Below are 17,014 nucleotides of genomic sequence, written 5' to 3'. Positions count from 1 at the left end.
CTGAGCGACCCCGGCCTCCAAATCGGAGGCTGAGCCACCCCGGCCTCCAAATCGGAGGCTGAGCCACCCCGGCCTCCAAATCGGAGGCTGAGCCACCTCGGCCTCCAAATCGGAGGCTAATCCACCCCGGCCTCCAAATCGGAGGCTGATCCACCCCGGCCTCCAAATCGGAGGCTGAGCCACCCCGGCCTCCAAATCGGAGGCTGAGCGACCCCGGCCTCCAAATCGGAGGCTGAGCGACCCCGGCCTCCAAATCGGAGGCTGAGCCATCCCGGCCTCCAAATCGGAGGCTGAGCGACCCCGGCCTCCAAATCGGAGGCTGAGCGACCCCGGCCTCCAAATCGGAGGCTGAGCCATCCCGGCCTCCAAATCAGAGGCTGTGCCACCCCGGCCTCCAAATCGGAGGCTGATCCACCCCGGCCTCCAAATCGGAGGCTGAGCCACCCCGGCCTCCAAATCGGAGGCTAATCCACCCCGGCCTCCAAATCGGAGGCTGAGCCACCCCGGCCTCCAAATCGGAGGCTGAGCCACCCCGGCCTCCAAATCGGAGGCTGAGCGACCCCGGCCTCCAAACCGGAGGCTGAGCGACCCCGGCCTCCAAATCGGAGGCTGAGCCATCCCGGCCTCCAAATCGGAGGCTGAGCCACCTAGGCCTCCAAATCAGAGGCTGAGCCACCCCGGCCTCCAAATCGGAGGCTGAGCCACCCCGGCCTCCAAATCGGAGGCTGAGTGACCCCGGCCTCCAAATCGGAGGCTGAGCGACCCCGGCCTCCAAATCGGAGGCTGAGCCATCCCGGCCTCCAAATCGGAGGCTGAGCCATCCCGGCCTCCAAATCGGAGGCTGAGCCCTCCCGGCCTCCAAATCGGAGGCTGATCCACCCCGGCCTCCAAATCGGAGGCTGAGCCACCCCGGCCTCCAAATCGGAGGCTGAGCCACCCCGGCCTCCAAATCGGAGGCTGAGCCACCCCGGCCTCCAAATCGGAGGCTCATCGACCCCGGCCTCCAAATCGGAAGCTCATCGACCGCTGCCTCCAAATCGGAGGCTCCTTGACCACGGCCTCCAAATCGGAAGCTCAACGACCCCGGCCTCCAAATCTTACCCAGAGTGGCCCCACCCACCAAATCAGACCCAGAGAGGCCCTGCCCACCAAATCGGACCCTGAGGGGCCCCGCCCACCAAATCGGACCCTGTGGGGCCCCGCCCACCAAGTCGGACCCTGAGAGGCCCCGCCCACCAAATTGGACCCAGAGTGGTCCCGCCCACCACATTGGACCCAGAGTGGTCCCGCCCACCAAATTGGACCCAGTGGGGCTCCGCCCACAAAATCAGACCCAGAGGGGCCCCTGCCACAAAATCAGACCCTGAGGGGCCGCGGCCACAAAATCGGACCCTGATGGGCCCCAGTCACAAAATTGGACCCTGAGGGGCCCCAACCACAAAATCGGACCCTGAGGGGACCCAACCACAAAATCGGACCCTGAGAGGCCCCGCCCACCAAATTGGACCCAGAGTGGTCCCGCCCACCAAATTGGACCCAGAGGGGCCCCACCCACAAAATCGGACCCAGAGGGGCCCCTGCCACAAAATCGGACCCAGAGGGGCCGCGGCCACAAAATCAGACCCTGAGGGGCCGCGGCCACAAAATCGGACCCTGAGGGGCCCCAACCACAAAATCGGACCCTGAGGGGACCCAACCACAAAATCGGACCCTGAGGGGCCCCTGACACAAAATTGGACCCTGAGGGGCCCCGGCCACAAAATCGGACCCTGAGGGGCCCAACCCACAAAATCGGACCCTGAGGGGCCCTGCCCACCAAATTGGACCCTGAGGGGCCCCGCCCACCAAATCGGACCCTGAGAGGCCCCACCCACAAAATCGGACCCTGACGGGCCCCGGCCACAAAATCGGACCCTGAGGGGCCCCACCCACAAAATTGGACCCTGAGGGGTTTCGGGCACAAAAATCGGATCCTGAGTGGCCCCGGCCGCAAAATCGGACCCTAAGGGGCCCCAGCCACAAAATCGGACCTTGAGGGGCCCCACCCACCAAATCAAACCCTGAGGGACCCCGGCCACCAAATCGGACCCTGAGGGGCCCCGGCCACCAAATCGGACCCTGAGTGGCCCCGGCCACAAAATCGGACCCTGAGGGGCCCCACCCACAAAATCGGACCCTGAGGGGCCCCACCCACAAAATCAGGCCCTGAGGTGCCCCACCCACAAAATCAGACCCTGAGGCCAAAGTGGCCCCTGAGAGGCACCCACAGTTAAATCGTATCCTGAGTTGAAAGTCTTGCAGGGGCAGCAGGCAAGTCTCTCTTAAAGGGGCAGCCCGGGCACCATTTCAAACCACTATCTGTACTTCCTTCAGGAAATACACATCTAGTATTATTATTACTATTCAGTTGATTTCCGCAATTAATGCGGCCCGAACCGCTACACGCACAGACTCCGTTGAGGTGTCGTTTCGAAGCCAGCGTCCACGAGTGGTGTGCTAAGTATTTTTCGTGTTGATCGGATTTGTAGTTTTTGCGCAATTTGCGTTTGAAAAAACATTTTCCTGTCATTGGAATGCATTGTCTCAAAAAATTTTGCCATAGGGAAAACATGGGGCAGTCGAGAGGTGGCAGGTAAGCTCATTGATATGCGCAGGCACACCCAGTTACTATGCCAATGCCTACGAACTTTACATGACCCCAGCAGGACACAGTTTCTGCCAGATAATATCAACTCTTAAAGCGAAACCCAAAGCACAAATGCAAATCTAGCTTCATCACATGATGCATGCCCCTAAAAGATAATGTACGCCAAAGTGGATTTAGAAGCCCAATGCGCCAAACTGGCTCTTAAAGGGCCGACGCGCCTAAGTGATTCCTAAAGGGCCGGCGCACCAAAATGAGTCTTAAAGGGCCGGTGCACCGAATCGAAAGCTGAGTGACCACAGGTTCCAAATCGGAGGCTGAGCCACCCCAGCCTCCAAATCGGAGGCTGATCGACCCTGGCCTACAAATCGGAGGCTGAGCCACCCTGGCTTCCAAATCGGACCCAGAGTGGCCCCGCCCACCAAATCGGACCCAGAGTGGCCCCGCCAGCCAAATTGGATCCTGAGGGGCCCCACCCACCAAATCAGTTCCTGAGGGGCCCCACAGGCCAAAGTGGACCCTGAGAGGCACCCACAGTTAAAACGGATCCTGAGTTGAAAGTCTTAGAGGGGCAGCAGGCAAGTCTCTCTTAAAGGGGCAGCCCGGGCACCATTTCAAACCACTATCTGTACTTCCTTCAGGAAATACACATCTAGTATTATTATTACTATTCAGTTGATTTCCGCAATTAATGCGGCCCGATCCGCTACACGCACAGACTCCGTTGAGGTGTAGTTTCGAAGCCAGCGTCCACGAGAGGTGTGCTAAATATTTTTCGTGTCGATCGGATTTGTAGTTTTTGTGCAATTTGCGTTTGAAAAAACATTTTCTTGTCATTGGAATGCATTGTCTCATTGCATTTTAATGGGAAAATGTTGCCATAGGGAAAACATGGGGCAGTCGTGAGGTGACGGTTATGCTCATTGATATGCGTAGGCCAGGGCCGGCGTCAGCACCCGGGCAAGTGCCGGGGCCCTGGCGAGATGGGAGGACCCACTCACGCTGTCTGGGATACCCGCCGGCCGCCGCCACGCCCCCCATGTACTGACCCCATCCTGCGCCCTCCACGAGGGACCCACGCAGTGACGCAGCCCCTTAGGCTGAGTGCACATGACTTTTTAGCCCTGCGGATTTTTCCACTCAGAATGGAAGAAATCCGCAGGTTAAATGACCTGCATTTTTCCTGCGGATTTCTTCCATTTTTCCTGCGGTTTTCTGTGGTTTTCCTCCTGCGGATTTGGTGACAGGGGAGATGGAAAACCGCACAAAAGAAGTAACATGCTGCGGATTTTGTACCGCAGGAAAACTGCACAGAAAAATCCGCAGCGTCTGCTGTACGTTTTTTTTTTTTCATTGATGTTAAGGCTACTGTACATCACAATGCGGATATGCAATGTTTCTGCGCGGTAAAATCCGCTGCGGATCCACTGGATATCCGCATCGTGTGCACACAGCCTTACTGCCAGCAATGGTCATCGCTTCCTTCGGCTGTAATCTTGTGTGTGGTGTTGTCACAGGACCTGTGATGAGGTCACAGGAGGGGAGGAGTCAGGGGTCACATGATCAGGGCGGCTGCAGGACTCTGCTGTGCTGGTCGCTTGTCATTACGGTGCTGGTCTGGATGGATGAGGTAAGATTTATTTGTGGGACAGTGGGGTCAGGGAGGTGTTTTACAAGGTGGATGTAGCAGAGCCGTGTGTGTACTTGTGTGGGGTCAGGAGGGTTTCACAAGGTGGATGTAGCAGGGCCGCGTGTGTACTTGTGTGGGGTCAGGAGGGGTTTTACAAGGTGGATGTAGCAGAGCCGTGTGTGGGGTCAGGAGGGGTTTTACAAGGTGGATGTAGCAGTGCCGTGTGTGTACTTGTGTGGGGTCAGGAGGGGTTTTACAAGGTGGATGTAGCAGAGCCGCATGTGTACTTGTGTGGGGTCAGGAGGGGTTTTACAAGGTGGATGTAGCAGGGCCGCGTGTGTACTTCTGTGGGGTCAGGAGGGGTTTTACAAGGTGGATGTAGCAGAGCCGTGTGTGTACTTGTGTGGGGTCAGGAGGGGTTTTACAAGGTGGATGTAGCAGAGCCGCGTGTGTACTTGTGTGGGGTCAGGAGGGGTTTTACAAGGTGGATGTAGCAGAGCCGTGTGTGGGGTCAGGAGGGGTTTTACAAGGTGGATGTAGCAGTGCCGTGTGTGTACTTGTGTGGGGTCAGGAGGGGTTTTACAAGGTGGATGTAGCAGAGCCGCATGTGTACTTGTGTGGGGTCAGGAGGGGTTTTACAAGGTGGATGTAGCAGGGCCGCGTGTGTACTTCTGTGGGGTCAGGAGGGGTTTTACAAGGTGGATGTAGCAGAGCCGTGTGTGTACTTGTGTGGGGTCAGGAGGGGTTTTACAAGGTGGATGTAGCAGTGCCGCGTGTGTACTTGTGTGGGGTCAGGAGGGGTTTTACAAGGTGGATGTAGCAGAGCCGCGTGTGTACTTGTGTGGGGTCAGGAGGGGTTTACAAGGTGGATGTAGCAGAGCCGTGTGTGTACTTGTGTGGGGTCAGGAGGGGTTTACAAGGTGGATGAAGCAGAGCCGTGTGTGTACTTGTGTGGGGTCAGGAGGGGTTTACAAGGTGGATGTAGCAGAGCCTTGTGTGTACTTGTGTGGGGTCAGGGAGGGGTTTTACATGGTGGATGTAGCAGAGCCGTGTGTGTACTTGTGTGGGGTTAGGAGGGGTTTACAAGGTGGATGTAGCAGAGCCGTGCGTGTACTTGTGTGGGGTCAGGAGGGGTTTTACAAGGTGGATGTAGCAGAGCCGCGTGTGTACTTGTGTGGGGTCAGGAGGGGTTTACAAGGTGGATGTAGCAGAGCCTTGTGTGTACTTGTGTGGGGTCAGGAGGGGTTTTACATGGTGGATGTAGCAGGGCCGTGTGTGTACTTGTGTGGGGTCAGGAGGGGTTTACAAGGTGGATGTAGCAGAGCCGTGTGTGTACTTGTGTGGGGTAAGGGAGGGGTTTTACAAGGTGGATGTAGCAGTGCCGTGTGTGTACTTGTGTGGGGTCAGGGAGGGGTTTTACAAGGTGGATGTAGCAGGGCCGTGTGTGTACTTGTGTGGGGTCAGGGAGGGGTTTTACAATGTGGATGTAGCAGAGCCGTGTGTGTACTTGTGTGGGGTCAGGGAGGGGTGTTACAAGGTGGATGTAGCAGAGCCGTGTGTGTACTTGTGTGGGGTAAGGGAGGGGTTTTACAAGGTGGATGTAGCAGTGCCGTGTGTGTACTTGTGTGGGGTCAGGGAGGGGTTTTACAAGGTGGATGTAGCAGTGCCGTGTGTGTACTTGTGTGGGATCAGGGAGGGGTTTTACAATGTGGATGTAGCAGAGCCGTGTGTGTACTTGTGTGGGGTCAGGGAGGGGTTTTACAATGTGGATGTAGCAGAGCCGTGTGTGTACTTGTGTGGGGTCAGGGAGGGGTGTTACAAGGTGGATGTAGCAGGGCCGTGTGTGTTCTTGTGTGGGGTCAGGAGAGGTTTTTCAAGGTGGATGTAGCAGAGCCATGTGTGTACTTGTGTGGGGTCAGGTGGGGTTTTACATGGTGGATGTAGCAGTGCCGTGTGTGTACTTGTGTGGGGTCAGGAGGGGTTTACAAGGTGAATGTAGCAGAGCCGTGTGTGTACTTGTGTGGGGTCAGGGAGGGGTTTTACAATGTGGATGTAGCAGAGCCGTGTGTGTACTTGTGTGGGGTCAGGGAGGGGTTTTTCAAGGTGGATGTAGCAGGGTCGTGTGTGTTCTTGTGTGGGGTCAGGAGGGGTTTACAAGGTGAATGTAGCAGAGCCATGTGTGTACTTGTGTGGGGTCAGGAGGAGGGGTTTACAAGGTGGATGTAGCAGAGCCGTGTGTGTACTTTGTGTGGGGTTAGGAGGGGTTTACAAGGTGGATGTAGCAGAGCCGTGTGTGTACTTGTGTGGGGTCAGGAGGGGTTTTTCAAGGTGGATGTAGCAGAGCCATGTGTGTACTTGTGTGGGGTCTGGAGGGGTTTTACATGGTGGATGTAGCAGAGCCATGTGTGTACTTGTGTGGGTCAGGAGGTGTTTTACAAGGTGGATGTATCAGAGCTGTGTGTGTACTTGTGTGGGGTCAGGAGGTGTTTTACAAGGTGGATGTAGCAGAGCCGTGTGTGTACTTGTGTGGGGTCAGGAGGGGTTTTTCAAGGTGGATGTAGCAGAGCCATGTGTGTACTTGTGTGGGGTCTGGAGGGGTTTTACATGGTGGATGTAGCAGAGCCATGTGTGTACTTGTGTGGGTCAGGAGGTGTTTTACAAGGTGGATGTAGCAGAGCTGTGTGTGTACTTGTGTGGGTCAGGAGGTGTTTTACAAGGTGGATGTAGCAGAGCCGTGTGTGTACTTGTGTGGGGTCAGGAGGGATTTTACAAGGTGGATGTAGCAGAGCCGTGTAAGTACTTGTGTGGGTCAGGAGGGGTTTTACAAGGTGGATGTAGCAGAGCCGTTTGTGTACTTGTGTGGGTCAGGAGGGGTTAACAAGGTGGATGTAGCAGAGCCGTGTGTGTACTTGTGTGGGGTCAGGAGGGGTTTTACAAGGTGGATGTATCAGAGCTGTGTGTGTGTACTTGTGTGGGGTCAGGAGGTGTTTTACAAGGTGGATGTAGCAGAGCCGTGTGTGTACTTGTGTGGGGTCAGGAGGGGTTTTTCAAGGTGGATGTAGCAGAGCCGTGTGTGTACTTGTGTGGGGTCTGGAGGGGTTTTACATGGTGGATGTAGCAGAGCCATGTGTGTACTTGTGTGGGTCAGGAGGTGTTTTACAAGGTGGATGTAGCAGAGCCGTGTGTGTACTTGTGTGGGTCAGGAGGTGTTTTACAAGGTGGATGTAGCAGAGCCGTGTGTGTACTTGTGTGGGTCAGGAGATGTTTTACAAGGTGGATGTAGCAGAGCCGTGTGTGTACTTGTGTGGGGTCAGGAGGGATTTTACAAGGTGGATGTAGCAGAGCCGTGTGAGTACTTGTGTGGGTCAGGAGGGGTTTTACAAGGTGGATGTAGCAGAGCCGTTTGTGTACTTGTGTGGGTCAGGAGGGGTTTACAAGGTGGATGTAGCAGAGCCGTGTGTGTACTTGTGTGGGGTCAGGAGGGGTTTACAAGGTGGATGTAGTAGAGCCGTGTGTGTACTTGTGTGGGGTCAGGAGGGGTTTTACAAGGTGTATGGAGCAGAGCCGTGTGTCTACGAGGTGTACGGAGCAGAGCCGTGTGTGTACGAGGTGTACGGAGCGGAGCTGTGTGTGTACGAGGTGTACGGAGCAGAGCCGTGTGTGTACGAGGGATACGGAGGGGAGCTGAGTGTTTATGAAGCAGAGCCGTGTGTTTATGGAGCGGAGCAGAGCCGGGGGTGTACGAGGTGTATGGTGGGGAGCATTTAAGAATAGAATAGAATAGAATCGTAGAGTTGGAAGGGACCTCCTGGGCCATCTGGTCCAACCCCCTGCTCAAAGCAGGATTCGCTAAATCATCCCAGTCAGATGTCTGTCCAGCCTCTGTTTGAAGACTTCCATTGAAGGAGAACTCACCACTTCTCGTGGCAGCCTGTTCCACTCATTGATCACTCTAACTGTCAAAAAGTTTTTTCTAATATCTAATCTGTGTCTCCTCCCATTCAGTTTCATCCCATTGCTTCTAGTCTTTCCTTGTGCAAATGAGAATAAAGTTGATCCTTCTACAATGTGACAGCCCTTTAGATATTTGTAGACAGCAATTAAGTCTCCTCTCAGTCTTCTCTTTTGCAAACTAAACATTCCCAAATCCTGCAACCTTTCCTCATAAGACAGGGTTTGCAGACCGGTCACCATTCTGGTCGCTCTTTTCTGAACTTGCTCCAGTTTGTTGATGTCTTTTTTAAAATGTGGTGCCCAAAACTGGACACAATATTCCAGATGAGGTCTGACCAAAGAGGAGTAGAGGGAAATAATGACTTCACGTGATCTAGACTGTATGCTTCTGTTAATACATCCTAGAACTGCATTTGCCTTTTTTGCTGCTGCATCACACTGTTGACTCATATTCAGTCTGTGATCTATTAGTATACCCAAGTCTTTTTCACATGTGCTGTCACTTAGCCCTATTCCTCCCATTCTATATATGCTTTTTTCATTTTTATTGCCCAGATGTAGTACTTTGCATTTCTCCCTGTTAAAAACCATTCTGTTAATTACTGCCCACTTCTCCAGTTTATTTAAATCTTTTTGAATCCTCTCTCTCTCTTCTCTAGTATTAGCTATCCCTCCTAGCTTTGTGTCATCAGCAAATTTAATCAGTTTACCCTCAATTCCTTCATCTAAATCGTTGATAAAGATGTTGAACAATACAGGGCCCAGGACAGAGCCCTGTGGTACCCCACTTGAGACATTCTTCCAACTGGATGTGCAGCCATTTACGACCACTCTTTGGGTCCGATCACTAAGCCAGCTATGAATCCACCTAACAGTTGCCTTGTCCATTCCATACTTAGTCATTTTTTCAATAAGGATTGTATGAGAGACTTTGTCAAATGCTTTGCTGAAGTCAAGATATACTATATCTACAGCATTTCCTTGATCCACCCAATCAGTGATACCGTCATAGAAGGAAATTAAGTTAGTCTGACATGACTTATTAGTTACAAACCCATGCTGACTCTGTTTGATCACTTCATTCTTATCCAGGTATTGACTTACATGTTGTTTAATAATTTGTTCAAAGATCTTTCCTGGTATAGAAGTCAGACTCACCGGCCTATAGTTGCCTGGGTCCACCTTCTTACCCTTTTTGAAGATAGGAACAACATTTGCTCTTCTCCAGTCTTCTGGCACTTCTCCTGTTCTCCAAGAATTTTCAAAGATTATGGAGAGTGGTTCAGAAATTTCTTCTGCTATCTCCTTCAGTACTCTGGGGTGTAATTCATCTGGACCTGGAGACTTGAATTAATTTAGGTTAGCTAAGTGTTTCCTCACTATCTTTCTGTTTATAGATATCCTGGATTCTTCTATTCCCTTAATAGGACAGTGAATAACAGTTGGTGTTACATTTCCTTTCTGAGAGAAAACAGATGCAAAATAGGAATTTAAAAGTTCAGCCTTCTCAACATCCTGTCTTACCATTTCATCATTTTCATCCTGTAAAAATCCTATAGCATCTTTGACTTTTCTTTTACTTTTGACATATCCCCAAAATCCTTTATTATTGCTTTTGACATCTCTTGCAAGCCTCAATTCATTTTTAGCTTTAGATAATCTGATTTGTGCCCTGCAGATTCTGCAGACAGCATTATATTCTTCTTTAGATATGCCTCCCTCTTTCCATTTTATAAACATTTTTTTCTTCCTTTTTAGCATGTGCTTAAGTTCTGTGTTCACCCATCCTGGTTTCCTTAAATGCTTCCTATTCTTCCCTCTTTTCGGAATTGTTAACAACTGTGCTTTGAGAATTTCATTTTTCAAGATTTCCCATCCTTCCTGGACATTTTTGTCTTTAAGGATATCCAGCCATTGGATCCCTCCAATTCTCTTTCTGAATCCCTTAAAATCTGCCTTTCTGAAATCTAACCTTGACGTCTGAGTCTTCACAGGTCTTCCGCCTCTAGTTATCCAAAATTCTAAAATAGCATGGTCGCTACCTCCTAGGGTTCCAGCCACTTTTACCTCCTCAACCATTTCCTCCCTGTTTATAAGGATTAGATCCAAGGTAGCAGTTCCCCTTGTTTTCTCCCCTACCTTTTGGAAGATAAAGTTGTCAGCAAGAGAGGATAAGAATTTCCTTGACCTGTTAGTTTTGCCCGAGAGAGATTCCCAACAAATGTCTGGATAGTTGAAATCTCCCATGACAACTATGTCATATTTTTTGGAGAAATTGGCCATTTGAAGCATAAAGAGTTCATCCATATCTTCAGCTTGCACAGGCGGCCTGTAGTAAATGCCTACAATGGTGTCCTTTCCATTGTTCTGCCCTTGTAGTCTTACCCAAACAGTTTCCACAGAACTCCCAGTCTCTGAAGCTTCAATCTCTGTGCAGAAATACGCGTTTCTAACATACAATGCGACACCCCCTCCTCGTTTATCAAGTCTGTTTCTTGCAAATAAGTTGTATCCTTCTAGTCTTGTATTCCAATCATGTGTATCGTCCCACCAAGTTTCAGTGATTCCAATGACATCATATTTCTTTTCCTGTGTTAGTAGTTCCAATTCTCCTTGTTTGTTGCCCATGCTTTGTGCATTAGTATAGAAACATTTTAGTTTGTGATTGGTTTCTCTTTCTCCAATATTTTTATTAATTAGATTCTTTCGTCTTTGTTCTTCCTTTCCACTTCTATTAGCAGAGTTCTCAATAGCATTTGTCAGGTGTATGGCTTTTTTTGGTCTTTTGCTTCCCTTCCCATGTTGTTCTAGTTTAAAGCTCTCCTTACAAGTGTAGCAAGGCGACTTCCAAAAACATGCTTTCCAGTCTTCGTAAGGTGCACCCCATCTCTAGCAAGTAGTCCATCGTATAAGTAGTACACTCCGTGATCCAGAAATCCAAATCGTTGCTGACGGCACCATCGACGTAGCCAGTTGTTCACCTGCAGAATCTTATTCCACCTCCTTGTTCCATGGCCATCCACTGGGAGGATGGAAGAGAAGACCACCTGCGCTCCCAGTTCTTTCACTTTCTTGCCTAAGTCTTCAAAGTCTCTGCAGATGGTTTCCAGGTCGTTTCTTGCGGTGTCATTTGTCCCCACATGTAGTAGCAGGAATGGGTAGTCATCTGTAGGTCTGAAGAGTCCTGATATCCTGTCAGACACATCTTTAATTTTTGCACCTGGAAGACAGCACATTTCTCTTGAAGTTATATCCGGTCTGCAGATAGCGGCCTCTGTTCCTCTCAACAGGGAATCCCCCATGACCACCACTCTCCGTTTCTTCTTCACAACATTTTTCTTTCTCCATCCAGGAGGACTCTGAAGGCGTACAAGGTTGCTGTTTGTTGGCAAAGTCTTATCCTGATGTATTTCTTCATCATTTTCCTGCGTGAGAGCCTGGTACTGGTTCCTGAGCAGTATGGGTGCTGACTGCCTCCTGATCCTCCTGCTTCTCTGGGTCACATGTCTCCATTCCTCTGTTTCTTCAGGTCCACTTCGAATTTCTTCTCTTTCTGTAACATGAAGAGATAATTCTGCTCTGTCCAAGAACTCTTCACCTTCCTTAATGATCTTCAACGTAGCCAACCTCTCTTCGAGATTTTGCAACTTTTCCTCCAACAGGGACACAAGCTTGCATTTGTGGCATGTGAAGTTTGGCTTTTCCACTGGTAAGTCTGTGAACATGTAGCAAGAAATGCAGCTCACCAAATGGCTCCTGGCCTCTTCCATCTTGAGATTTCTTAAAAACGATGAAAGATGAGTGAAAATTCGGCGCGCGGTTTTTCCGATTTCCTCCTTTCAGCTGCAACGGCCAAAACCCAGTGATCGTTGAGCTCGCGGAGACTCTTCACTTATCCCAGAAGGCACTGGGAATATGCAAATGATCTCCTCAAGACTCTTCCCCTGGTTTTCCGATTTCCTCTTTTCAGCTGCAACGGCCAAAACCCAGTGATCGTTGAGCTCGCGGAGACTCTTCACTTATCCCAGAAGGCACTGGGAATATGCAAATGATCTCCTCAAGACTCTTCCCCTGGTTTTCCGATTTCCTCTTTTCAGCTGCAACGGCCAAAACCCAGTGATCGTTGAGCTCGCGGAGACTCTTCACTTATCCCAGAAGGCACTGGGAATATGCAAATGATCTCCTCAAGACTCTTCCCCTGGTTTTCCGATTTCCTCTTTTCAGCTGCAACGGCCAAAACCCAGTGATCGTTGAGCTCGCGGAGACTCTTCACTTATCCCAGAAGGCACTGGGAATATGCAAATGATCTCCTCAAGACTCTTCCCCTGGTTTTCCGATTTCCTCTTTTCAGCTGCAACGGCCAAAACCCAGTGATCGTTGAGCTCGCGGAGACTCTTCACTTATCCCAGAAGGCACTGGAAATATGCAAATGATCTCCTCAAGACTCTTCCCCTGGTTTTCCGATTTCCTCTTTTCAGCTGCAACGGCCAAAACCCAGTGATCGTTGAGCTCGCGGAGACTCTTCACTTATCCCAGAAGGCACTGGGAATATGCAAATGATCTCCTCAAGACTTCCCCTGGTTTATACCTCCCGTGTCCCAACTGTCCCGGATCCAGTGAGACAATCCCGATTTTGAGAGAGAGACTGCCCCAGCCGGGAGCATACTTTCCCCGCGAGACACAGGAGTACACAGCGGAGCCCCAAGGAGCAATTTAAAACTTGCACGTAACTTTCTACCGGAAGTGACGTGCTGGAAGCTGACCAGAAATGAGGTAATTTCGGGAGGAGATTGTGACGGAACCATGGAGGCACTTCAGGGAATGCTTCAGATCCATTACCGTGTCCTCCTCTGATAGCGCGGACAGTGGATCGCCTTGGAATCGGGGATGTCGGCCATGTGAGCGGATCATGATATGTCCTGCACCAGGAGGCTCAGGTAGGCACTACAATGGGAGCTGGACTGCTATAGTATCTTTATAGAATTTTTCTTTCTCTGTTTCTCTCTCTCTGTTCTCTTTCTTTCTTTCTTTCTCTCTCTCTCTGGCCCTGCCCACCAAATCGGCCCCCGAGTGGCCCCCACAGTTAAAACGGATCCTGAGGTGAAAGTCTTGCAGGGGCAGCAGGCAAGTCTCTCTTAAAGGGGCAGCCGGGTACCATTTCAAACCACTATCTGTACTTCCTTCAGGAAATACACATCTAGTTCTTCTTCTTCTTCTTCTTCTTATTATTATTAAGTTGATTTCCGCAATTAATACAGCCCGAACCGCTACACGCACAGACTCCGTTGAGGTGTCGTTTCGAAGCCAGCGTCCATGAGAGGTGTGCTAAGTATTTTTCGTGTCGATCGGATTTGTAGTTTTTGCGCAATTTGCGTTTGAAAATTTTTTTTCCCGTCATTGGAATGCACTGTCTCCAATGCTTTTCAATAGGAAATGGCAAAACGTGCCCTGAGGCGATTGAAATGACAGTTGAGCTCATTGATATGCGCAGGCAGACCCAGTTACTATGCCAACGCCTACGAACTTCACCTGAACCCCAGCACAGAGCCTCTGCCACATAATATCAGCTCTTAAAGCGAAACCCACAGCACAAATGCAAATCTAGCTTCATCACGACACATGCCCCTGAGAGAGAATGTGTGCGCCAAAGTGGATTTAAAAGAAGCCCAGTCAGCCAAACTAGCTCTTAAAGGGCCAACGCGCCAAAGTGATTGTTAAAGGGCCAGCGCACCCAAATGAGTCTTAAAGGGCCGACACACCAAATCGGAGACTGAGCCACCCCGGCCTCCAAATCGGAGGCTGAGCCACCCCGGCCTCCAAATCGGAGGCTGAGCCACCCCGGCCTCCAAATGGGAGGCTGATCCACCCCGGCCTCCAAATGGGAGGCTGATCCACCCCGGCCTCCAAATCGGAGCCTGATCCACCCCGGCCTCCAAATCGGAGCCTGATCCACCCCGGCCTCCAAATCGGAGCCTGATCCACCCCGGCCTCCAAATCGGAGGCTGAGCCACCCCGGCCTCCAAATAGGAGGCTGAGCCACCCCGGCCTCCAAATCGGAGGCTGATACACCCCGGCCTCCAAATCGGAGGCTGATACACCCCGGCCTCCAAATCGGAGGCTGAGCCACCCCGGCCTCCAAATCGGAGGCTGAGCCACCCCGGCCTCCAAATCGGAGGCTGAGCCACCCCGGCCTCCAAATCGGAGGCTGAGCCACCCCGGCCTCCAAATCGGAGGCTGAGCCACCCCGGCCTCCAAATCGGAGGCTGAGCCACCCCGGCCTCCAAATCGGAGGCTGAGCCACCCCGGCCTCCAAATCGGAGGCTGAGCCACCCCGGCCTCCAAATCGGAGGCTGAGCCACCCCGGCCTCCAAATCGGAGGCTGAGCCACCCCGGCCTCCAAATCGGAGGCTGATCCACCCCGGCCTCCAAATCGGAGGCTGAGCCACCCCGGCCTCCAAATCGGAGGCTGAGCCACCCCGGCCTCCAAATCGGAGGCTGAGCCACCCCGGCCTCCAAATCGGAGGCTGAGCCACCCCGGCCTCCAAATCGGAGGCTGAGCCACCCCGGCCTCCAAATCGGAGGCTGAGCCACCCCGGCCTCCAAATCGGAAGCTCAATGACCCCGGCCTCCAAATCTTACCCAGAGTGTCCCCGCCCACCAAATCGGACCCTGTGGGGCCGCGACCACAAAATCGGACCCTGATGGGCCCCAGTCACAAAATTGGACCCTGATAGGCCCCGGCCACAAAATCGGACCCTGAGGGGCCCCAACCACAAAATCGGACCCTGAGGGGACCCAACCACAAAATCGGACCCTGAGAGGCCCCGCCCACCAAATTGGACCCAGAGTGGTCCCGCCCACCAAATTGGACCCAGAGGGGCCCCACCCACAAAATCGGACCCAGAGGGGCCCCACCCACAAAATCGGACCCTGAGGGGCCGCGGCCACAAAATCAGACCCTGAGGGGCCGCGGCCACAAAATCGGACCATGAGGGGCCCCAACCACAAAATCGGACCCTGAGGGGACCCAACCACAAAATCGGACCCTGAGGGGCCCCTGACACAAAATCGGACCCTGAGGGGCCCCGGCCACAAAATCGGACCCTGAGGGGACCCAGCCACAAAATCGGACCCTGAGGGGACCCAGCCACAAAATCGGACCCTGAGGGGCCACGGCCACAAAATCGGACCCTGAGAGACCCCGGCCACAAAATCGAACCCAGAGGGGCCCCACCCACAAAATTGGACCCTGGGGGCCCTGCCCACCAAATCGGACCCTGAGGGGCCCAGCCCACAAAATCAGACCCTGAGTAGACCCGGCCACAAAATCAGACCCTGAGGGGCCCCAACCACAAAATCGGACCCTGAGGGGCCCCGGCCACAAAATCGGACCCTGAGGGGCCCCAGCCACAAAATCGGACCCTGAGGGGCCCCACCCTCAAAATCGGATCCTGAGGGGCCCATCCAACAAAATCGGACCCTGAGGGGCCCCAGCCACAAAATCGGACCCTGAGGGGACCCAGCCACAAAATCGGACCCTGAGGGGACCCAGCCACAAAATCGGACCCTGAGGGGCCACGGCCACAAAATCGGACCCTGAGAGACCCCGGCCACAAAATCGAACCCAGAGGGGCCCCACCCACAAAATTGGACCCTGGGGGCCCTGCCCACCAAATCGGACCCTGAGGGGCCCAGCCCACAAAATCGGACCCTGAGTAGACCCGGCCACAAAATCAGACCCTGAGGGGCCCCAACCACAAAATCGGACCCTGAGGGGCCCCGGCCACAAAATCGGACCCTGAGGGGCCCCACCCTCAAAATCGGATCTTGAGGGGCCCAACCAATAAAATCGGACCCTGAGGGGCCCCAGCCACAAAATCGGACCCTGAGGGGCCCCAGCCACAAAATCGGACCCTGAGGGGCCCCAGCCACAAAATCGGACCCTGAGGGGCCCCGGCCACAAAATCGGACCCTAAGGGGCCCCGCCCTCAAAATCGGACCCTGAGGGGCCCCGCCAACCAAATCGGACCCTGAGGGGCCCCACCCACAAAATCAGACCTTGAGGGGCCCCACCCATAAAATCGGACCCTGAGGGGACCCACCCACAAAATCAGACCCTGAGGGGCCACACCCACAAAATCGGACCCTGAGAGGCCACACCCACAAAATCAGACCCTGAGGCGCCCCACCCACAAAATTGGACCCTGAGGAATCCCGGCCACTAATTCAAATCCTGAGGAGCCCGGGCCACCGAATCTGATCCTGAGGGGCCCCACCCACCAAATCAGACCCTGAGGCCAAAGTGGCCCCTGAGAGGCACCCACATTTAAAACGGATCCTGAGTTGAAAGTCTTGCAGGGGCAGCAGCCAAGTCTCTCTTAAAGGGGCAGCCCAGGCACCATTTCAAACCACTATCTGTACTTCCTTCAGGAAATACACATCTAGTATTATTATTACTATTCAGTTGATTTCCGCAATTAATGCGGCCCGAACCGCTACACGCACAGACTCCGTTGAGGCCTCGTTTCGAAGCCAGCGTCCATGAGAGGTGTGCTAAGTATTTTTCATGTAGATCGGATTTGGAGTTTTTGCGCAATTTGCGTTTGAAAAAACATTTTCTTCAAAGCATTTTAATGGGAAAATGTTGCCATAGGAAAAACATGGGACAGTCGCGAAGTGGCAGTTAAGCTCATTGATATGCGCAGGCTCACCAAGTTACTATGCCAACGCCTACGAACTTCACATGACCTCTCTAGCACAGCATTTCTGGCAGATAATTTCAGCTC

The sequence above is a fragment of the Dendrobates tinctorius genome, unplaced genomic scaffold, assembly GCF_039654945.1.
Source record: "Dendrobates tinctorius isolate UK_male_01 unplaced genomic scaffold, ASM3965494v1 ptg000051l, whole genome shotgun sequence".
NCBI classification, from domain to species: Eukaryota; Metazoa; Chordata; class Amphibia; order Anura; family Dendrobatidae; genus Dendrobates; species Dendrobates tinctorius.
This window is presented reverse-complemented; position numbering follows the sequence as displayed.